Here is a 25210-nt window from a genome sequence, read left to right as displayed (position 1 = left end):
TCAGATAAGAATCAAACGCGTGCTGTTCCGTTGGGTGATGGATAGCAACTGTGGTCTCAAAGGATCTCAGAGGGTTTCCAGAGGATCCCAGGGGATTTAAAGGAGTACTACCCAAGTAACATCCACAGTTACTTCCACATTTCACTATTTTCACATATTTTTTTTTCAACAGCCCTAAGAACCTCTTCAAGTTTACATGTGACTCCTTCAACGCCCCTGAGATCCCTTGAACGGCCCTGAGATCTCATGGTGCCCCCTAGGGGAACCCCTTGAAACTCTCATGATATCTCCAGGTACCTCCAGGTACTCAACAAAACGCTCCGGAGACAACCCTGAAACCTCCTGGAACACCCTTAAAATGTCCCTGAGATCTTCAGATACACCCCTGAAACCCCTTAGGTCTCAATTCAACACTTCTGAAATCTCCTGGTACCCCCTGAAACTTCCTGAAACGTCGCTGAGACCTCCTACTACCTGTCCCTGAGACAACTCTGAGACCCCCTTGAAGGCCTTTGAGACCTTCACGTCCCATGGGACTCGTTGAAACGGCCCTTAGATCATTTGGTACCTCCCTGAAACCCCCTGAAACTCCTTGAAATGCTCCGCAGACCTCTTAAAAATTCCCTGAAATCTTTTGAGACCATCTGAAGGGTTCATGGGGCCCTCTGAGATCCCCTGAAACATCCCTGATCCCCCAAAAACACCCCTTGAGGATAATGAAGTCCCGTGGAATGCCTTGAGGCATTTGAAGTGTTTCTGAAGCTCCCTAGAATCTCCCTGAGACACCCTGAAACCCTAAAGCAGGCCTGGAGCCGCCTGGAAACTGTCTGATACGACTCTGAGACCACTTTAAAAGCCCATGTAAATTCTTCTTTATTTTTCTATTGTCTGTATTAACGAGATTTTAGCCATAAGCTAGTTCATCTCGGGACCCTGGCTGTACTACCCTTCCGAAGGAAGAATTCACATTTTACGAATTTGTCGGAAGTGGGATTCGATCCCAGGTTCTCAGCGTGATAGTTACGTGCCTTAACCATCCCACCAGATCCGCTCCAAGCACCTCCTCATACACCTGAAACCCCCTGGGACTCCCTTGAAAGGACCCTGAGACCCACAGGAATTCTCACGAAGCGCTGCTGAGGCCATCTGGAACCCCCTGAAACACCCTTGAAACCCCATCGGACCCTTTCGAAGGCCTCTGAAAACCCTCTGAAATGACCTTGAGACCTCCAAGTACCTCTCTGAAACCTGCTAAGACCACCTTAAGCATATCTGAAATCTTCTGGTACCAGCACTGACGACCACTCCCCCCTTGAAACCCATTAGAAAACGCTCCTGTGAACTCCTGGTAGCCCCCTGATATGCCTCCCTGAAATGCCCCTGTAACCTGGCTTATTTCACTTAGCTATAAACGCCCCTAGCCGCCGATGCAATAGTTACCGTCAGTTCTTATGCATACTTATTGACTTTTATATTAAAAGTGGATGAAAATAACCTGCGAAATTAGAGGTTTGAGTAAAAAAAGAAACAGTGGTCATCATCACATCAGCGGAAAATTTCAACTATGTTTAAAAACGGTCTTATAGCTACTTTTAACACGGTTTTCAAACTCTCCGAGATTGATCCATTTAGACTGAAAATGTTCTTAAATATGTTATCAAGAGAAGTTGATGTTTGAGTCAGTTTTATTTGAACTTTTATAAAATTGGTCTCGGAAATCTTTTTATAGAGCAGAAAAAACTGGAATTGTTAATTGTGTTGTCATTTCATGAATTGTAGCCCACAGCCTGAGGGACCGTCATTAAAATTAACAATTCGACGATAAATAAATTTATATTTGACCCCAGCGTAAAAAGACGATGGCACACCATTTCAAAACTATGCGCCTGACATGAATTTACCAAATCGTCCACTCTTTGTGTGCTCAACCTAGCGAGTATCATTCCACACCCACCCACGCGGGTAGATCTTTTCTTCTCGGTCGACTCACAGATACCGTCTGAAAGGTTAGCGAAAAGGATACTCGCAATCAAGGAAAACAGTTGAAACTAGTCCTCGAGAATTTCCCCAGAATTCCAACATTCATACTTGTGTTTCTCGTATGCTCACTGGTGGTGCTCTTTCCACGCCTTCATCCCCTGTGACCGACCATGCCTTCCGTGCGCCAGCTGCGGTAGATACTTAGATATGGTAGTAGCAGCAACACGTTGATGTTTGCTGTTGACACACTCACAGTCAGGAGGGCAAAAATTCAACAGCGCCGCTGTTCAAGACTCCAGACCCAACCGGGTCCTACCGCACCACACCGGTAGCCGTCGCGGTAGGGAAGAGTGTTGTATGATGCACCGTATCGCCCACGATGGAAATCTTTCTCGACAACCTTTTGCACCATCAAAAATATGCATCATTGAAAGTAGTAAGCAAGTAGAAGCTAGGAGTTGCTCTAAGAAGGATCAGTATCTATCGAGTGATGTTATTAACTTGACTAAAGAACGTTTGTGTTGGTGCAGAAAATTGAGCCTACGACTATCCTTTCACAAACAAAGATTTTGACTTCAGTCAAAATATGTCCCAGCATGACAAACCATACGTGTAAATTGAAAGGGCATTCTGAGCCGCATGACGTTACATCTTCCCCTACGTCTACGCGTCAGGATGGTATAGGTCGTGGTGCGGGGGCAGAGGCCCACCCAGTTGGCCTTTATCACCTCACGTTCATCACACTAACTGTTGTGCACGGATCTGGTGACAATCTCCCACCCCGTTCCTCGGAATCTGCTCCCTAGAGGGAAGAAGCATAAACGGGTGGAGACAATGATACGGCAGGTGACTCGGTTATAACTGGAGGTCGCCAAAGTGGCAGAAGGTGTGGCACCACCGGGCTGAAACTCAGTCATGCTGAGTGGAGTGGTACGTACCTCTGCTACACACATAGGGGCATAACCTGCTATACTGTAGTGAATACCTGTACCAGTACCACCATCGCCGCGTCGTAGAGAGCTAGCGGCAATGGATGATGACGGTGGCAGTATAGTCGGAAGTCAGGAGTCAGGAGGATTAGGAGGTGGGCTGTTGATAATGCTGTCGGGTGTTTGTGCCTTATTTCTATTTTTAGTGCCTGCGACACGGTGATGCAATCATCTTCATATTTCCTTTCTTTCGCACTCAGGAACTACATTCGCACACCACCGGCATGATCGAGTAAGTGCGGCAGGCAGCACACCTTTGCGCCGAATGCGTCGTCGACATTTGACTTTTTACGACTGTTCCCAAGAGGGTTTATTTTTTTTTCCTGGTATCAGTTGCCATGAGGTGTTTGGGTATGATGAGTTTTGGAATTATATTCATAATAAAACACAGGCTCTCCCCTGTTTGGAGGACGGTTCATTTATGAATTATTATGCACTGCTTAATATACTGGAAAAATTTGGACAAATAAGACTGATTTGACAGAAATAATTTTGAGAACATGACGAACATTTCAAACGATTTAGTTTTGCAGATGCGATGAGATGTATTTCTGAAATAATAAGAAAGACGAAGATATTTGAGTTTCTGCAGACTTTGTGACTTTGAAAACAAATGCCATTCTGTTACTCCTGAGATGAGCTTCTCAAGATGTATGTGAAGGATCTGGTCGAGAATCCTTAGAGGAGATTCACCCAGAATCTTGAAAGAGACTCCCAGAATTGTTTGAAGGGTTCTCCCAGAATTTCTCTTATAATCTTGAGTGAAATTCTCCCGAAATCTCAATAGAGACTCTCCAGGAGTCCTGAAAGGGATTCTCCCTGAATAGTAGGGTTCCACTGGAAATCTGTGAGGGTTACTTCAGGAACCTTTTGAGATATGTTCCTATATAGTCTTGAGATTCTCCCATAGAGGCATTTTCCCTGAATTCCAAAGAGGATTCTAGGGAATAGTTTTCCCAGAATACTGCGAGGTACTTTCAAAGAGTTTTGAGAGTGTTTTCCCAAAGTTCTGAGAAAGTTTAGCTTATTGGGCGCAGTGACTTAATTTCCCCAAGAGCGAAAAAAAAAAGAATCCTCAGAGGGATTCTCCAAAAAATGTAGAAGGGATTCTGCAACAATCCTAAGAAGATTCTCCCAGAATCCTGAGAGTAAATCTCAGGAATTTTTAGGAATCCTGAGTAAGATTTTCTCCTGTTGGAGCTAGTCCACCAAGGCCATAGCGAAGCTAGCTTCGTCGATGACCATTCTGAATCTCCCTGACATCTTTGGAACACTCTTGGAACGCTATGAAATGCCCTAGAACACTTATTAAACCTCTTGTAACACTACGCTCTAAAAATCCAAGGAAACACTCTAGGAACTACCCCTCCCCCCAAATATCCCTGGAAAACCCTTGAAAGCGCTTAAAAACCCCTGTAACGCTCTTGAAATCAACAGGACTACCCCGGAACGCACCTGAAAAACGCTTGAATTCCCTGGAATGCCCCTGAAACCCCTTGAAACCTCCTGGAACGCTCCCAAAACTCCCTGTACCGCCCTTGCAATGCCTTGAAACATTCCTGGAACGCCACTAAAACCCCTGGAACGCCTTTGATACCCATTAAAAAAAAAAATCTGAAGCCCCTGGAAGGCTACTTAAATCTCCTGGAACTCCCCTGAAATGCATTTGAAACCCTTGGAAAACTCCTGAATCTCTCCGTAAATCCTGTGGAACATCTTGAAACCCCTGATACACTCCTGAGCCTTGAAACCTCCCTCAAATCTCCTGGAACACCCCTGTATTGCGACTCCTTTAAACGCCCCTGAAAACCCTTGATTACCCATGGAACACTTCTGAAATCCCTTGTAACACCTCTTTATTTTCTTGAATATTTTTGGAATGTCAGTGAAACCTCTCAAAAACTCATGGTACGCTCCTGATACCGCTTATAACAACCCTTGAAAGCCCTTTAAACTGCATTAAATTCTATGGGACGTTTCTGAAACCCCTGTAACACACTAGGAACGCCTTAGAAACCCTTTGAAATCCGTGTAGGTAACTATCTGGAATACCCCTGTAACTGGAACGGACCTGAAATCAAAAAAAAAACTTAGTTTAGGTAATGCCAGTGTTCAATAATTAGATCAAGCATGCATATTGAAAGTGTGATGGAAAAATTCAATAATAAAAATTTAATTGTTAACAATGCAAAACTATTAAGAATATCCTCATGGTACCAAATATCTTGGTATTTACTATATCATTATTAGCAAAACTAACTTCGTTACTGCAGTTTCTTAAATCTTATTTTAAGAATTGTGCAGTTTTCGTGTCTTGAGTGACATAAAATTTTCAATTCTTTATGGATAATATTTACAATTTTGCACAGTGAAGTCGCCACCGTGGATCAATTGAAGGAGCTGGGGCGAATAAGGACTGTCGTCAGTTTACGCCAAACATGTAAAAATTGCTTAGAATGATTTTTTTTTCTTATAGCTGTTATTTGCATTCATTATAGGTTACAATCAAAGTAATGAGGCCAACGCAAATGTGCTTGCCTTTCTCGTACACCAAAGTATACTGAAAGGCTTATGTTCACTCAAAAAACGAATTGTCGATAGAAGGCTCGGATAGTCAAGTCACAAATATCAATCAACTAATTTCGACGAATAGAGATGATGTCTGTATGTGTGTATGTATATGTGTATCACGCGGGGATGAACCAGCCTCGGGCTGAATTTCCCCATAATAAAAAGTCAATAATAATAATAATAATAATAATAATAATAATAATAATAATAATAATAATAATAATAATAATAATATGTATATCAATGTATGTCTGTAAGTCTGTTCGCAAAAAAAATCACTCACTTTCATGCCACTTCCCATTGGTCGAACCAAACCGGAATTTTACCGCGTTGTTTGCTATTGAAAATGATGCGAATCGGTCAAGGCGTTCCGGAGTTATGGCCATTTTAGTGATCCACCGGTGAATTGATCATACATAAATCGAACGGAACCAAATTCTATCATGCGACATATCTAATTATGCCGAACTTCGTAACCTTCATCATGGTTGACGAATTATGTACCGTGTGCAGCAAAATTTGATATTAGATTGTTTGAAATAAAAGTTAAAATAACAAAAATAATAACTTAATTTCTATGGCATAGCAACTGAAGAATAACTGGTTTTACCATTGTTATAACAAAATAATAGCAAAAATTAAGTTGCTGTTTTGATATTATGGCTGACAGTATGATAGTAATATTTGTTATTATTATGTTTTTATAATATTCAATAATAACTCGCCAATTACAAGTTCTGCAATGATAGCAGGATTTGTTATTTATGTGTCATCCTAAGCTATTCATAAAAAAACTAAAGAATGGAAAAAATAGATATGATGACAAAATATGTTATTCTTTAGTTATTGGTTTGTTATTCACCTCTACCCGTGAGGTTATTAACTGTATAATCTGGTAAGCCAGGCTTACCCATGTAGTGTAAAATCCATGATGGCGACCAGAATATAAAAGATGGAGGACTCAAATCCAAAATGGCGGCTCAATATTTGAGATTGAGATTTTTTTCTCAAGAGTTCAAGGTTCATATATTAAAAAAAAAAGATAAACGGTAGGGAAGACTGGGTAGACTTCAGAAGGCCGGCTCCAGAGGCACGTTATACTCCATTTTAATTTATTATATCAAAGTTGCAACTGAAATAGTCACACATATATAGAACCAAAGAAATCGTATTCAATGCACGAAACAGGCATATACATGCTAAAGTGGAGGTCATATCGAAACATATATACACTGAGGATACTGTTCGTATGTTTTTCACAGTTTACATCTTATGAATCAGTTATTTTTTATTTTTTTCATCGTTTCATAGTTCACATATGCTTTTCATACATTGAAAAACGAAATCCATAAGACTAGTCGTATGAAAAATCTCATAAGAAGCATCGTATGAAAATCATAAGATGTGTTATGTAACACCATTGCTAAAAAACAACAAAACCTTTTATTGGCTTCTAACCACTTCAGCCTTCGAAGTGTCGATGGGCGAATGAGTAAAGCACGCACTCGCTAACCTTGACGTTCCTGGTTCGATTCCAGGTTGCGATTTTTTTTTAATTTATGCAAAATATTTTATTAAAATGTGTATGACAGTCATAAGACATAGTTTCAGTTTATACAGTAACAGTATGACAATAATAGTTGGCGCTTTGAATCCAAAATCATAGCTCGCAACTATGATTTTCGCAAGAAATTCTTGTGGTCAAAAATCATAGTTGATTCGTATGATTTTCGGAGTTGCAGTATTCTCAGTGTACGATTCCTGCGATTCAATCCAACATGATTTACGATTTCTCGAAAAATTTCTACAATTTCGCCGATTTTATTCGTCTAAATATACGATTATGCATGATCGTTTTACGATTGAGAGTACCAATATACGACTCAAGATTTTCAAATAAAAAAACCAATTGGTGTTCAGTGGGAATCGAACTTAGGTCCTTTGATTGAGAACTGCGCGTCATCTCTATTGGCTATATTGCCAAGTTGAAAATAGAGAGTTCAAAGTGAATGGCCTGAAACGAATAAAAATTAGCATGACACGGTGCGAGACTTGTGGTGGGAGCGTTGTTGTTGTGCATTGAGTGGCACTAAAACTGGTGCCGTGCAAGAGGCCCGGAATTTACATCGTTGAAATCTATACATCACTTATTGTAAGTATGAAAACCTATATATTTGGTTGAAATTATTGCTACCATGGTTGGAATGTGTTAACAACAACAAAAATACAAATTTGTGATAAATAAGGACTGTTCACTTTATAAAGAGGACACCTTGTTTATGCGGTATCTTTTTCATTTTTCAAAAAAATAATTTTCTGTTTTTTGCATAGCTTTTAACAATTATTCTACAATGTAGGAAAAATGTAACATTAACCAAAATGCTTGTTATTATGCAACTGAAGTGGTTTACGTTATATGTCAATAAAAACTCAATTCCCAAGATTCTTTATAATTTTTCACATAGTTAACAATTAAATTTTCATCAATTTTTCAATGTATTGGAATCTAATACTATTCTACCAAGGATATAGTTCAATAGTTGGTCAGTAGTACTGCACCAAACAGCATCCAGCTTGATATAGTAAGTTTTCTTGTTTTCATAGAGATTTATAAAAAACTAATTATTCATGCACAGTGATGTAATAACACAACGAATTCGGTTCAAAATTTGTCCAGTGCATGAGAGAATTGCTTTCTAAATTACACAGAAGAATAATATGCTTTTAAGTGCATTCTTCAACATCAACTTAATCCGTAATGATGATCATAGTGAAAAATGCCATACTTTCAGCTACATTATTGCAAATTTTAGACTCTAGAGAAACTTATTATTGTTTATTTTCAATTCTTATGTCGTTATACTTCTTATTTGAGAATAACTACATGTAAAATTTTATTTCCGACGTCAATGTTACACAGCAAGAAATCATGAAAATTAAACAACACGTAAGTAAAGCATCGACTGAAAATTATAGCAGAAACTACAAAATTACAGACATTTACCGTGAGATGATACTGTCCGCTCAGTAATCAGCCAATCATGCGTACTGTTTACAGATTTTGAGACATATTCGCTTGAAATTTACATGCAGTAACGTAAACGAGGACAGCTACGCTCAGTCGTCTGTCTCGCTGCGGAGACTGCTCTCTCTCGCTCTCTGTGCCCGAAGCGGTACAACAGTTTGTTCCTTTATGGTGGAACATGTTTATCTTTCATTGCCTTCTCTTCAGCTTGTTGAGACAGCCTAGAGGGGTTAGGCGCGAACTCTCACTCGGAAGATCTGAGTTCGATTCTCGTATAAAGGTTTTTTTTAAGTTTCTTTGAAAAGTCGGTGCTATAATTAGCACTTTTCTCTCTGCAATCAGCAGTGTAATTTTAAGATCACACATAAATTTCTGTCGAACACGATGAGGTCAATTTGTTACATTCAGTTCGTCATAAATTTACACATTTTGTTCGTACTGTGTATGTTAAATTTGCAATGGTTTCCATCGTTGTTTTGTTTTTATCTTTAGTTTTTGCCAATCAGAAAATTGACCATTCCAAACACTTTGCCACATTTCTATGAAGTTCAACTATTTGACCTCAATTTAATTATGGCTATTATCTGTTAATATAATCTACAGTCAGCCAACCAAGGCTAGTCAAATTTGTACTACGCCTTTTCTTTTTATAGCGTTGCAAAACTGTCCTCTTTATAAAGTGAACAGTCCTTACCTTTTTTTTTTTTTTAATTTTTCTCCATCATACAAATATGTAAACAAAACCATTTACGATTTTCGGGATTAAGATTCGACTATTTAAAGTGCAGTAACAATCATATGCGACTGTAAAAATAAATATACGATTTCTACGATTTCATTCACTTCGTATACGACGCAAGTGTGACGCAAACGATCAATATACAACATTGCTATAGTTGTATACGATTTCACCGATTTTCATCATACTTTTAGGTAGCAAGCTCGATTTAGCAGATTCATATACGATGTGAAGCGACGATTTCCACGATTCAAAGAAATCATATATACGATGCTAGCTAACTTGCAGCTTGACTCTAAGAACGTATGTTTTTTCACGATTCTATCCGATTTTGTGCGATCCTACCGATAGTATCTCGCACCTTTTATGATCGGAGACGACTATATGAAACAAAATCGCAATTGAAATTTAATTTGGCATGAAATGCGATTTTACGCAATCATTGTCAACAAATATTACATATTATTATCAGGGTATGAAAAACGGATCACGCCGAAAAACAAACGCTTTGTCCTAAGCGGTGCATGTTGGTAACAAAGGCGCTCCGTAACAAACGCATGTCAGGCGATGAGAGCAATAAAACAAACATCGCTTGCCATGCGTGAGCTGATATTCCGTCTTTTCTGCTGAAATTTTCGACCCACATTATCGAATTCATAAGCATTTGGATGGAATATGACGCTTGCAAACCTCAGAATTGAGTTTTAGTTGTAAAACAATGCGAAAATCATGATATGAATAGAACGAGACAAATATTCCTACCGTTTTTGTTGTGAACAAACTCGGGAGCGATTTTGTCATTTTCTGCTAACGAAAAAACAAAGCGTTGTTGCCGTGCCTTCTTTGTTGCCTATTTTTCGCTTGCGGTGGCATATTCTGCGTACACTGATTATTATACAATTCTGATTCAATATATGAAAATATACATTTTTTTCCACACAATGATTTACGATATGTGGTTGGCTGGGAATGTTGCAAAACAAATAACATGAAACACACTTTCGGATAGATGTTCATAGATAGATGTTGCACAGAAGTCACTGTGACTAACTTCCAACAAATAAATACTTACTTGCTAGAAGTAAATCATAATCATAGTGACTTCTGCGCAACAAAAACCTGCGCCGCCGTGACTTCTGTGACAAGTGTGTTTCATTTGAATTGAAAAAGGAAGCTATTATAAAATTAGTGCGTTGAACAGGAAATGCTCTATATCTTTCGATCATTTTGATATTCATAGAACAAATTTTAATTATCACTTTTGTTACGTTGGAACCTAATTTGACAGTGACTAAAATAACAACAAATAAAATTATCAAGTGGATGAGAATCAAGAAGCAGTACTATATATCAATTTGTTATAGATTTTATAACGAGTTGATAACATCGTGTTAGTACATTTTACTTTATAATCACAATCCATATTTACCATGGAACGGAATGGGACTATAGACGTTTTACATCCAAACATACACTGCCTTGCTATTTGCGTATACAACAATTTCACAATGTTTGAGTTTGTAGAGGAAAAACTTGTTCTGTACTGTGCGCTTTTTCGTAGTTCTGCGTTGTGCCAATCCAATTTTGTTTTGCACAGAATGTTGATCTTTTCCTGCATGTCGTCCTGCTTCACAATCAGAATTGTTTTCCTGCCCGAACATATCACATTTACCCGTTACAAAGAACAACCGACTAGGGCGAACATTTCGATATGTAAGTTCTACCGTGGCTACTCAGAGTCAGGCATTTGTTTTTGCATTCGTATATCATATGGTAGGCAGGCACAAAGCATGGTTCTGGTTCTTTATGCCTAGGTAAGTCAAGAGAATTGGTTATGAAAATCTTCTAAACCCTATCGGGAATTTGACCAATGCATTTTACCATCTTCATGGTATATCTTCCCCACTGAAACTAAGCTTGCTTCTCAGCTCAGTGTTCTATGAGCACTTCCACAGTTTTTTGCTGAGAGCTTCCTCTGCCAATGACCATTTTACGCGTGTATATCGTGTGACAAGCATCGTTTTAATTTGTTGGCATTGGACCACTGTTTATCTAAACTTGTTTTCAGAATTTGAAACAAAATTGGCAGAACATCACCCCTCTCGCAATTTATTCCCCCACAAAAAAATGAAATTAAAAATGATAAGGATGAAAATAATCTCATTAAGAACAGCTTCGGAATCCATCGAACGAAAACATAATAATTAGATTTGAAATAAAACAACATGGATATAATTGCATTTCGGCTTGTCAGACTCTAATTCTGTTTTCGTATATGGCGACCCGCATGGAACACATGCACGCACGCACGCACGCACCCGTCCGGGTCCTAAAACCTAAAACACAAACCGAGAAGTAACCTCCACATTGAACCACACGATGACGATCGGCCGAGCAAAATAAGGCCGGCATGTTGTTCAGTAGGTATGCGTGCCTCAGGATGCCTACGGCAGCAGGTGTGTAATTATGCAAATTTAATGAATTCCATGTCACCTCAGGCACTCGAGCATGCGGAGCTGAAACAGCAGCGTGTGTGTGTGTGTGTGCGCACCCAGGCGACTCATACAATTGTAGCGGAATGATGAGAAGGATGATGATGATGATGGTCGAAGACTTGGTTCCCAATTGTAGATACGGGATGGAAATGTCGTCGTTAGACTGTGTCTTGGTGATTCTTAACTACCTGTCGCTCAGGCTTACGAAATGTAGTGCGAGTGTGTCATAAAGCCGTGGGTATACTGCTGTTCGAAATGGAAGGACCAAGCATCTCAATACCGAAAATGATACACTCGCTGGATTCCCAACCGGCAATCCACGCACTAACATGCACCAAATCCGCATTAAGGTGAAACGGGACGCCGTGTTATTTTTCCTATCTTGCCTCTCTTTCTAACAATTCGCCTCGCGATTTTAAAGATGGTAATCTCGAGACCTATCGCACTGAAGATGCTGAAAACCAATCAGCATATGCACTGCAAGTGAGCATACACAATGATAGGTTTTTGTTGCAAAATATGAAGTAGAATCTGAGATTACCATCTTAGTAGCAACAGAGCAATGGCGGATATTTTCTCGACCGTCCCGTCCGCCCTTAACTTGTCCAGATGCAATTTTTGGTATGTACAGTATGCTGGGTGCATGCGATTGCATCATTGATTCCTCTCCTTGGTTATTTCTTTTTCCCACATTGAATAGTAATCTGAACTCTTTCAGAAAATTAATTGCTTCAGAAATTCATCTACGAATTTCTCCAGATATTTCTCCAAATTTGTATAGATTCTTTCTCAGAAACTCTCCCAGATATTCATAAGGGATTTTTTTTTCACACTCAATTGCTAATTTCTCAGGTCAGATGCATTTTATCAAAAAAAAAAAATGTAAAGTTTTATCTGAAGCTTTGCCGAATAAAGTAAGGGTCGCACGCGCATACCAAAGTCGTGAGGGAACCATGAATGAAACTCTCTACCAGGTGATTTCAATATATATTCACCTCTTGGAGAGTTGCTTTCAAAGGTCTGTCTGAACTTTGGTATGCGATTGCGACTCTTGCTTTAATCGGCAAAGTTTCAGATAAAACAACAAGGTAAAAGACCTCCATACACTGTTCTTTGATAAAATGCATCTGTGCTTCTGTTTTATTATTCCATGGCGTATAAATGCAAAAATAGAAAAGGGCATCAAAAGAGGGAATGGCGTAGCATAGCAAATCTTTCAAATTTAGGCATCTATGTACAGAACGCAATCCAACTTTTGTGAACTCAACGATTCAATCTGAGGATTTCACGTTTTGTTGGGTGGTCTCCAGTCGAACGGGATGGGGTAACGAATAGAAAGAAATCACTTCGAGTATCCCACATTACACCCCGGACGCGATCTGTTCCCGCTGTTTTATCTTTCAGGTGAACAGTTGTAGCTGCACTTTTTTCACCCATCTCTCTCCTCAACTCAATGGAATTGCTGACCCAATTTCTAATGTGAAAGCCACGCTTTGAGTGAACTAGCTTCACATCCTTAGCAAGTTTCGCAGCTTCTGCTACAGTGTCGTTGCTGTCATAGTAATCATCCACGTAGTGGCGTTTCGTGATTGCAGTGGCAGCTTCTGGGTATTGACAGGCGTACTCTTCCGCATTCAGATTTTTTATAAATTGCGCGGAACACGGTGAGCAGGTTGACCCGAAAGTCGCAATGTCCATCACATAGATCTGTGGCTCTGCGTCATGTGGGTGTGAACGATAGAGGAAACGTTGTGCTTGGCGATCTTCCCTCTTATTTTTAGCTGGTGATACATTTCCTCTATGTCACCACCAAATCCAACTCGGCGCTCTCGGAAACAACTAAGAACAGATGATAGCGATGACAGCATATCTGGACCCTTCAACAGTTCTGTGTTCAGTGAGATTCCTCTAACCATCGCGGCGGCATCCCAAACCAGGCGTGACTTATTTGGTTTGTGTGGGTGTTTCCTTACGTTCAGTGGTAGGTACCATACCTCCGCCGGATTGGACCCAAGTAGTTCCTCCTCGGACGCTATGTGAGCATATTGTTTTGCTAGGTATTCAGTGATTTGCAGACGGACGGCCTCCTGCATCTTTGGATTGTTCGCCAACTTTCGCTCTAATGCCAATAATCTTCGCTTCGTCATACCTTAATTATCGGGAAATCTTCTTTCATCGTGTCGCCATAGTAACCCTGTCTCAAAGCGGTCACCAGTGCGAACAGTAGTCGTCCGTAGAATCTCGCGTGTTCTTTGATCCTCATGCGATTCAGGAACCGTAATCCGGGGTCAAATTGATCACTTTAAAACAACTTTTGCGGATAACATGAGTGATAATTCAAATATTGCCAAAAGAAGAATATTGGGACCTATACTATTTTCATTGTATATCAACGATCTCCCCTCTGTATTGAAACACTGTCACATTCACATTTTTGCGGATGATGTACAAATATATCTTGAGCACTCTGAAGCTTCCGCTTGGAAAATCAATGAGAATCTAGATGCTATATCCAAATGGGCAACACAAAATAAACTCACACTAAATGCAAGTTAATCACATGCAATGTTTATCAGTACTGTTAACTCTAACTATATAAAACCTGAAATAAAACTAAACAATAGGGGGACTCACTAAACAGATTAATTTGCTGCGTAAGCCATGATTTTCTGCTTATTTGAAATGTTTCATGATTTTGCGAATGAAATAATCGAAGATTGCCTTGGTGATCGCGACGTTTAATCAGTTTAATCAGTTTACACTGTTTAGTGAATCCCCTTAATGTTCTTCTTAAATATGTAGAATCTGCAATGAGCCTGGGTGTCAATATCAGATCTAATTTTGAATGGGACTCATTTATCTTAAATCAATGTGGTAAAATATATGCAAAATTGCGAACACTCCAGTTAAGTGCTTCGTACCTCAAATCAGAGATAAAACTGAAACTTTTCAAAAGCCTTATTTTGCCTCATTTTATTGGATGCGATCTATGGCTAATGCAAACATCTGTAAGAGTTTTACAAAAAATGCGTGTCGCACTTAATTCGTGTGTACGTTTTGTTTATGGTCTCGATAGAATTTCCCATGTATCCCATTTACAGCATCGTCTTTTGGGCTGCACTTTTGATAACTCCTGCAAGATAAGATGTTGTCTATTTATGTTTAACCTTGTAAACAATAAAATGCCTGGCTATTTATATGAAAAACTGATTGCTTTCCGAGGAAGTCGTTCAAGAAAATTCGTGATTCCACGTCATCGCACGGCTAAATATGGGGATTCGTTTTTCGTGAGAGGTGTCGCATTCTGGAATTCTTTACCTAATGACATAGCCGTAATTGAATCTAGTGGGCAAGCAACCTTTAGAAGGAGAGTATTTGAGCACTATGAAAGTAATAGTCGATAATTAGTTATACATATATTGATGTTGTTGATTGCCAAAATCATATCAAATCGTATACTTAACGTCAAATCCACCATTTTCGAAACATGTAACATAATAAGATGTATGTCTTGAGTTACGGAATTGAATAAATAATAATAAAATCAGTACTTAGTGGATCTCTATGAAACTATGTGACAGAATTTTGTTAAACAAGTTTAAACTTTTAATTAAATTAATTGACCCGAACAACGCGTCAAAACTCTTACAACTAGTGAATTTGACACTTAAAATACAAAATTAAATTTTGAAATTTCCCCCTTAACGCCTAAAGGTAGACAATTTCCTTTGAAATAAGTGTTTTTGTAAAAATAAATTACTTTTTCATAATAAAAGACCTTTTTTAAATTATTCAAATTCAGAATGAGCATGAGCATGAGCATAGATGGCCGCACAATTCGTAGTTGCTACTCCGTGATTGACCAGAGCAATCGAAATTGCACAAGGGACCAATGAATAGGGCTTGAGACTACATAGCTTACAATTCTCAATGTACACAGGTCGAGAGCTCTCAACTTTAATAAGGTCAATAACGGCGCCGGCCACGTCCTTACGGTCATCGAGGATGGAAGGGAATGTTAGTAAGACAAACGTTGTTATAAAGACCGCGACTTGCTGCATCTCCACGTCAGTGTTGATAAACTCACACTCAAAGCTCACTCATGAACCGCTCCTGCGTGAGCAAACTCGCGCGCGATTCTAAATCATTTTCTCACGTGCGAGATTTTCATGCAAAATCTCGCTCTCACGAGTCAAGCGCCGAAATCTCATTTGCTTGTAAAACGAATCCAAATCAATTTTAACGACAATCTTTGTTGTTGTATGCAAGGTTTGATCTTGTCCTGTTATACAATCCTAAAAACTTCGTTGTAAATAATAAGACTACCAAGAAATTAAGGAATGAGTAAAATCACGAGTCAACTCATGCATGATTTTTTCGGCGGTGAGTTTGGCGAGTCAAAAATCGCGCGTGAATCAACTCAACCATGAGATTTGAGAATTTAAGATTTTACCAACACTGTTTGTCTCAGGAAGGAATTTTTTTGTTAGTAGGGTAAGGTACATTATCAGTCCGGGAGTCACCTATGGTTGGTGATATGATTTGACAATGGATCAATATACACAAACCGCCGTTAACCGACCACTTTTCGACGCAAGAACTAGCCAAAAAAAAATTCTATCACGCGTCTCCACTCCACTAGGGAGCAGAAACCTTTAGTCTATTCCACACAGAAATACACTGAACGCGACTCACTTGTCGGCGCCCGGATTTTTTCTCGACCGGCGAACCCGAACTAACATTTTTCACTCTTTTGTGTAAATGCAAAAAATGAAAGAAAATATTTATTATCAACTAAAAGTGTATTGGAAACTAGCGCCGATGGGACGCGAAAAATTCGGAACCGACTCGAACCACGGCGCGCGCACACTCGTCCCGTCGTCGGAGCCCCGCAGAGAGAAGAGAAAAAAAAAATCGCAAAAATCTAGCAAAGCCAGCGCGCGAAGCTTTGCTGCTGCCGAACTACCGCACACTACTGACTGCTTGGCGTCCCGTCGTCGGAGCCCCGCAGAGAGAAGAGAAAAAAATCGCAAAAATCTACACCCTTAAATGAAACAACACAGCGCACGAGTAACTTTCACGCAGCGAGCAAAAAGACAAAAGAATTTTCACGCAGATTTGTGTAACACCGGATCAGCACATTTTTTGTGTTGATCCGGTGTTACACAAATCTGCGTGAAAATTCTTTTGTCTTTTCGGTCGCTGCGTGAAAGTTAGGGGAACTGGGGGTAAGCAGGGGGCTGTTATGGTCTTCTTGTTTTCTTACCCCGCATTAAAATTATGCTGCAGTGTTGAAAGATAGGTTGTCAGCTTGAGCCCTACGCTTGAGCCGCTGTTATGCTGGCTACGAAAACATTCCATTGGAGGGATAGGGATGCCAATTCCTTGGGGGTAAGACGCCCACGTTAAGGAAGAGTCCAATTTTAACCACGAAACACTTTATAATACACATTTTTTTGGCACCAACATGAAGCACCAACATGTTTCCTTCCAAATGAAAGAAACCATATACCAGTTTTATGTTTTACTACTGAGAAATTCAAATTTGAAAAAATGTTTGATTTTCATAATTTTAGTTTTAATGCGGGGTAAAACGCGCCACTAGCCACAGCTAACGCCATGATGCCAAATTGTGTACATATACTTGCGCGCCTGGTTTATTATCAACTGTTATTGTTCGTGAATGGTATACAGTCATTACAAAATTATGGATCACATGTAATTATGGGTCAATTCCATGTAAACGTCATAGTGAGCTGTTCTATCAATAATTACTACAAAATGACGCATGGCTGTGTGATTAGTGAACTAATTCATAGTAAAAATGTGCTGTTGCTTGGTTCTAACTTGTGTTCTACATAGTTTGTGCCAGAACTTGGATCTAAATGGCTATTTTAATGTAAATAACTAGGGGTGGGCATTTTACCCCACACATGCCTCAGAAGTTTGGACCCTTGTAAAAAAAGTTGTAAGGCTCAAATTCGATACTTTTTCCGCTTGGTACGCAAATAATGGGAGTGTGCAAAACAGTTTGTGGGGATAGCGAGAAAAAAAAATCTTTTAAATTATGTAAAAAAGTGCAAACATTTGACAGGCTAAAATTACATCAAAAGTAACCAAAATCTTTTTTTTGCAATTACGTTGCTTATAACCCTACTTTTCACTCGCGGTTGCAACGATAAAACGGCCTACTTTTCTCCACTAAAGCAAAGGTGCCGAAAAGTACTACTTTTCGGCACTCTTAAGAGTGCTGAAAAGTAGCACTTTTCGGCACTTTTGAAAGCACATACATTTTGCTCACTACCGCGATTTCCGTAAATAAACCTGTTGCTTCTACATCCAATTAGCAGCTCGAATACAAATCGGACCGCCGATCAGGTGCAGAAGCAGCAGCTGAAGCTACTTTTGCTCCTTTATATGTTGCTGATTGCCGACGACGACGGAGCTTGAAAATGTGTGACACCTTCAACACTATAGCCTACCTGATCGAACAAAAAACTGCGCCGGTGCGCATGGATGCTCCCACGTGGTACCTCTTGATTTCATGTATGTGTAGCTATATAGATTATCCGGAGCGAGTATTTTTCGTAATTACAAAAAATGTTGTATGCAACGCGTTGCAAAACTCGATTTTTTCAGCACTCGTCGTATTTATCCAACTCGGCAAGCCTCATTGGATAAATGTACAACTCGTGCTGAAAAAATCATCATTATGCAACTTGTTGCATAAATAACTACTTAGATGTTTTTGTACATTTTTTTCTGTAAAAATATGTAACCTCAAATGTAAAGAAGCATTTTTATTCTTATTTTAGCGATAGCAATTGAAAAAAGTACTGAAAATAACGTGGTTTGCCTAAAACAAGGGTGGTGCAACTTGCCCTCTATGGGCGTTATGGCCGCAGTTCCCCTACTCGTTGCGCTGTGCACATCGAGTTCTGCGTGTAGCAAAGCCAGCGCGCGAAGCTTTGCTACTGCCGAACTACCGCACACTACTGACTGCTTGGCGTCCCGTCGTCGGAGCCCCGCAGAGAGAAGAGAAAAAAAATCGCAAAAATCTAGCAAAGCCAGCGCGCGAAGCTTTGCTGCTGCCGAACTACCGCACACTACTCCCTTTTTTTAAATTATTCAAATTCAGAATAGCTTCATAACTTTCCAACCAAGGCTCCACAAAAATGTTAAAACAAAAAATTTACGGGAAGTCCTAGTGGCAATTGATTGTTTAGAAGCAATGATTTCAGCTAAGTGAGAGATACATCGCAAATTTCTAAAAAAAATAAGGCTAAACTAATATTTTTCTGAACAAATAAAAGTCTTAACTCATCTCAAGACATCTATGAACTAGATGAGGTAAGAAGTTTAAGATCATCGCGACGCTTAGAAGTTCTTGGTATGCAATTACAATGTAGTAACCAAATGATCAATTCCACCCCGCTGATCAATTTGACCCCGGTTTACGGAACTCCAGAGGGCATAACTCCGGATTCTTCAAGACAGTATTTAGCACGCATCACGTCATGTAGTTCTTGGTTTTTGGATGTATCATATGGAAATTTACATGAACCGTCGCCATCTCGTTCTTCTGCAAGGGACCATAAACAGTCCAATCTAATTTGGTTTTGACTGCTATCGGTTCGCCAGGTTGACCGATTCTAGATTCCAGCGAAGCAAATATGTGTAGGTTGTCTAACCCGAGCATGATTGTCGGTTCTTCCAAACCTAACTCAACCACTGGCAAATCACGTAAATGAGGAAAGCGCCTTTTGACCTCTTTTAGATTCACGTTTTGCTTTGGGAGAACCAATCCTGAAACAGTGTGGGCACCTTCCCAGTCAACCAGTCATCGTATAAGATGTTGTATAAGATGTTAAAGTGGAGGCGATATGCGTACATTTTACATGCGCCTAAATGGAGGCATGCACGCATATGGCCTCCACTTTATCATCTTATGCAACATCTTATACGATGACTGGTTGTCTGGGTTGTAACAAAAGTTTCTCATTTGAACCTCTCGCAGCCAGCATAACGTTGACTCTTGTAGATCCGTCTTCGTGCCTTTTCATGTTGCCAGTCCACGTCACTGTTAGTGGCTTCGGCACTCCTTTCACTTGTAGCTGGTTGGCAACGATGTCTTTAATCAATGTCACTGAAGATCCCTCGTCGAGGAACGCCAGAGTGTTGACGGAAAGATCCCCGCCCGAAATCGTCACTGGTATCATCCGGAAGATGATCGATCTGTTCAAACGCAAACGCAAACGCAATCTGTTCAGAGTACGCACAACTAGCGCTTTTCCACCAACTTCAAACAATCCGTCACTGATAACTTCTTGAAATCATCGCAAAACGTTATCTTGTGGTCTGACCGTTTACACATCCAACAAGCTTTACCGCTAGCGGGTTCTCTTTTTGATGACGCAGCGTGTAGATGAACATATTTCTTCTTCTTGTCACTCCGGTGCTTTGGGCGTACCGGTTCAGGAGAGCTTACCGCAGAGAAATCCGCTACTTCCGACACATCCGATACCACATCAGAAATGAAATCGGTAAACATTCGCAGTGGGCTACCATGGCTGAATCTTTTGAAACGCACCCAGTCCAGTTTGTGGTTGGGTGGAAGCTTTTCTTCTAGCTCTTGGACCAACATGGGGTTATTCAAGTGATCTGTTAGGCCGGCTGCTTCCAAGTGGTCACACAATTGCTTAACGATGTCTTGTGGAGCTTCTCTGGCTTTCCAAACAGGTTCCGGAGATCGGTGATTACTCCTGGAACTGCATCAGGCAATACCAATCGACTTCGCTCAACTTCCAGTGTTCACCTTGCAGGGAATCCTGCAGCCTCTTCAAGTTGTCGAGATTTGTGAAGCCGCAAGCGTTGGTGGTGTTCTCAAAACTACTTATGAAGAGAGGCCACACTTCACTATAGGATATCAGGCGGACAAAAATCAGAAAAGTGACTTCCACTAATGCTTGTTCTGAAATTTTCTATCGAAAATAAACATATAAACTAAGATTAATCTAGAATTTCAAGTTTCTAGCTGATGTAGTTACAAAGATATTGAGTATCAAAGTTGAGTAAAGCTAAAAAATGCAATTTTCAAAAAAAAAACAACACATAATTTCAAATCGATATTTTCTAACTAATATCATCATTATCTATTGGTTTCAATACATCATTGGTAAGATAATGAAACAAGCTTTCCAACAAACACGTGATTTTGTGGAATAATTGAACCATTGTATGAAAAAAAGGTACAAGGAGAAGAAGAAGCTGAAAAAGACATAAGATTCAAATTTTGATAATCGGCATCTTTTTTTTTTCCCAAACATTCCCAGGCTCAAAATCAGTTTATGGTCAAGCTTTAGGTCCACTCTAATGATTTTGTGTGCGAAATGCTGCGGTAAATTGCGGTCTTGGGAGATTCAGCGTTTTTTACGCACGAGACCGCCCGGGCGCACCCCTTGAGATTAAACGACGATTCTCAAACATTCTAAGCAAATTCCCTTGGAATTCATTTTTGAAAGTTACTACACAAAAATGTTGATCATTCTAAGCACAAAAAAACAAAATAAAAATTTAAAAAATAAAACAAATTCAAACTTTTTATATATTATCAGTTATTTGACCATATTGAAAATATGCCCTTTTCAAAACTTGGTCGTGATGTTTAAAAATGTTCATAAACAATATATTTTAGTCGAACCAACTACAGAATACTAATAAATCCTCGAAAATATGACGAAAATATTTTTGTCCGCCTGCTTGTATGGGGATCCCCCATAGTGCACTTCTGGTTCCCATTTGAATATTGGCAATTGTTTGGACATGAACCCAAGCAGCACACAAGTCACAACGGAGTGCCGACAGCGCAGGTTTTTGGTTGGTCACGTGTCATTTTCAAGTTATTCTGCCTTTGAGTTAGGATAACATGAATGTGCCTCTTGTACAACCAAAAATCTGCGCTGTCGACACTTCTTTGTGACTTGTGTGCTGCTTGGGGAACTGCCGAGCTGCCATTTGTTCCGATGTTAACGGTCGCAACTGTTCGATCTCTCGTTGGCCCGTCAAACGATTACGGTGTTGTTTATCTGGATCATTCAATCTCTCACCATATCTGTTTGTAGCGAAACTAGTCTATCCCAAGCCATCCACTCGTCGACCGTATTCGGCATTGGTGGGGGCCCTCATATGCCCGGCCCGTCCGGCATCCTGTTCCATCGATTGTCCGTGTTCGTTCAGCTCAGTGATTCCTGGAGTCCATTTTTGCTTTGCAATGCTCTCTGGTAGCTCTTCTCCGAATGGTTCCCCATTGCCTTCAGCGTCAATCGATTCTTGATCCGTTTCTTCACTTGAATCTTCTTCGAGCAAAGCCTTCAGCCGCTCCAGCTTTGACAACTTCTTCTTCTTCAGTGCTTCTTCTTGAAATTTTGTCGACTTAGGAAACGCCCCTCGATGATCTTGCCGTTGACCCGCCTGTTGCTCTTTAAGCCAATGTTCAACCTTACTGCCAGCCGAAGAGATGACCTCACGGGTTGAGATGACGTCCAGTCCTACGTTGCCCTTGGGTACGCTTCTGACCTCGCCCCCAACAAGATGGTGCCATCTTCGCTAGTTAACAGGTTTAATTTCCCCTTGGTCGAACTATGTGGCAGCTTGAAATGTTTTCGCATCGCCTGTTGTCTTTTCATGATGTCTTCTTCAGCCGCTAATTTTCTTTCCATCATTTCCTGCTCTTGCCTTGGTTGCATTTCCTGTAAATCGCGCTCCTGCTGCAGTTCTAGTTGTCGAATTTCCTTTTCTAGCCTCAATCGTTTTTGGGTCTGGAATCTTTCCACTTCCAAACGCTTTTCCCGAACAGCATTCTCCTCATCCAAGGCCTTCTCTCGCGTGCTCTGCTCCATTTCAAGCTGCTCTATAGCCGAAACTAAGCTTCTTACTGATCCATCATCACTCTTGGAACCAGACTTCTTGGTTTTCTTTCGGCACTCTGAGCCGAGACAAACACTTTGGGCAACTCCAAGGCTTGTTCTTTATATCGGCGCCGACCTCGGCACAGCAAAAATGCGCCCTAAGCCTGCATTCGTCGCATTGGACCATGTTCCGATTAGCTCGATCCGGATCGTCTCACAACAAACAGTTTTTCTAGGAAGAAATACTCATCTTTTGAGGTTATCCGAATCGTATTTCTTTGATTTTGTTAGGATTATGTAAACAATCTTCGAATCAACGTTCCGTGGAAGTAGATCAAAGCTTCAATCAAAATATATTGTTATTTCTTTCTCGTTTTGGTTGTTCATGTTTTACTCACAAATCAGGCCAAACATGTCTAAAGGTTCACGGAAAGATCGATGTACACAGAGCAAGGAGTAACTTTCACGTAGCGATCGAAAAGACAAAAGATTTCATGCAAACTTGTGTGAAAATTCACGCAAATTTTTGTAACACCGGATCAGCACATTTTTTGTGCTGATCCAGTCGTACGCAAATATGAGTGAAAAATCCTTTGTCTTTTCGCAAGTTACTCATTCGCTGTGTACTTTCGTTTTAGGGTGTTCTATCTGCAGAAGAGAGGCTCTCTTTGGTTTCCCTCTCTTTCGTTAATATCTCAGCAGTTTGTTTGTATTATGATTGTCTCCTTGCATTAAATGATGGTCAAAACAATCGATTTTTGATTTGTACTGCAAAAATAGTTGAAAAGTGTACCATTACATTGCAATAATCAAAAGAGAAAGTGAACAAAGAGAGCCTCTCAAATGCAGATAGGACCTATTGAAATGTTTGGCCTGAAATAGTTTGCCGCTTGCAGATAGAATTATTCCCATTAACGGTTTGTCCTGCGATTTTAACCTGTCTTGTAGTTGTCAGTTTTAACTTGCTCGTATCTGTATAGTTAGGTTTTAAATTGGTAACGAATTTGTCAAATTCATTATAAACTTACTTTTAGTTTCCTTTACAATAGTTCAAATTCATTTATTTGTAAACGAAACCACTAATTTTAGTTATTTTAGTTGATTCACCACAGGCTGAAAGTCTCTTTAATAAAGACAAATCAATCAATCAATGATTCACTACAAGGAAATAAACGTGACCAATCAAATTATGCTTGTTTTTGTTCTTTCTTTTCCCTTGTCAAATTCACTCTCATTCTGCCTTGTCCTGTCCGTCATCTTCGAGGTGTCCAGCATTGCCAACGGTGTTGTTCTAAACAGTGACACTCCATATATTGAGTATGTAAATAAGCGGAACAGAGGGAAAAAGGGGAGTCGGAAATTCCCGAGTAATGATAGACGTAATTTTTGAATGTTTTTGAGAAGTGGCTTAATCCATGGCAGATGGCCGTTTTGCACAACTTCCGCTTTACGAACCAGTTTTTAAAATCGCTAAAATCGATTAGTTTGGTGAATATTTTTGCTGAAGTATCAAGCAAATATTGTCTAGTTGCTTTTACCAATTTGCAGGCCTAACAAATTAGGCTATTTATCATTGAAAACGATGAAAGTTTGAAAAATGGAATCTTACCCCATTTTCCCCCAATTGGTTTTCGACTGATTCCCGCTTGGAGTTTTATTTCTATGGAAGTAATTGGACATCCACGACAGACCGTCTGTTTTCAGTTGGGAGAGTTAGAAGCGGAAATGATAATCTGGATGCAAACCGATAAGAAAGTGTTCCACATCTTAATTCCTGAATAAATCTGTAAGATTAAATAAGCATTGAAGACAGTATTAGCTTATTCAAACTTTCCAGTATCACAAATGAAAGTGGTCATACTATCATGAATACCAGCACACGGACCTCCGCCGACTCCGATCTGGCAAACACCGAGCAACCAACTTCGGTTCTCGGTGACACGGTTTTCTCTTTGATTGCAGAGATATATCAACAGGCGGCGGGACGGGGTGGTTTCTCCATTCGGCGTGGAAGGAATCCCGGCAGGATGGCAATCCTACTACTACTGTGGTGGCGCTGTTAACCTGGTTTCCTTGTTCGCTTTCGCGTGCGCTTCCTTCTCCGGTTGGTTGGTTGACTACCGGAGTGGAGCAAATTGTAGCAGACTGTCGTAAAAGTGGGAAACTACCGTCAATTTTATGTGCGATTGTGGTACTTATGAGTTTGCTAATTAAAAGTGTACATGAGTCGAGTTTGGTTGTGGTTTTCTTTTGCACCTACAAATAGCGCTGCTGCCGGTGTGGGTGGAGAACCGGAAACAGCATCTCACTCACTGTGAAAATAGTGTATTTTGTTGAGAGCGATAAAAATTGCACTTAAACCGAAAATGGCATAGAATTTAATTCTTGTAATCATTATTGGAATGGCACGGGACTGGAACGTGCCACTAATGTCCTGGGTGTATTATGGCAAAATCGAGGATGAACAGGTCTGGTTTGGACTACGGCTGTTTTCGGTGTTGACG

General features: G+C 40.0%; 2 protein-coding genes across 6 annotated transcripts in view; both read left to right on the top strand.

Annotated features, from left to right (window-relative positions):
- The window catches only part of LOC134288380 (uncharacterized), a 111120-nt gene extending 95368 nt beyond the window's left edge, over window positions 1-15752 (top strand). The window contains exon 2 of the mRNA XM_062853072.1: window positions 14424-15752. The gene's annotated coding sequence lies outside the window, so the exon portion shown is untranslated. The remainder of the gene's footprint in view (window positions 1-14423) is intronic.
- LOC109415821 (cyclic nucleotide-gated cation channel alpha-3) overlaps window positions 1-25210 on the top strand; it is a 571815-nt gene that overhangs the window by 288584 nt on the left and 258021 nt on the right. The window lies entirely within an intron of this gene.

The sequence above is a fragment of the Aedes albopictus genome, chromosome 2 (assembly GCF_035046485.1).
Source record: "Aedes albopictus strain Foshan chromosome 2, AalbF5, whole genome shotgun sequence".
Lineage (NCBI taxonomy): Eukaryota > Metazoa > Arthropoda > Insecta > Diptera > Culicidae > Aedes > Aedes albopictus.
Note: the sequence above shows the minus strand (reverse complement) of the source record. Positions and strands in the feature narration are given on the sequence as shown.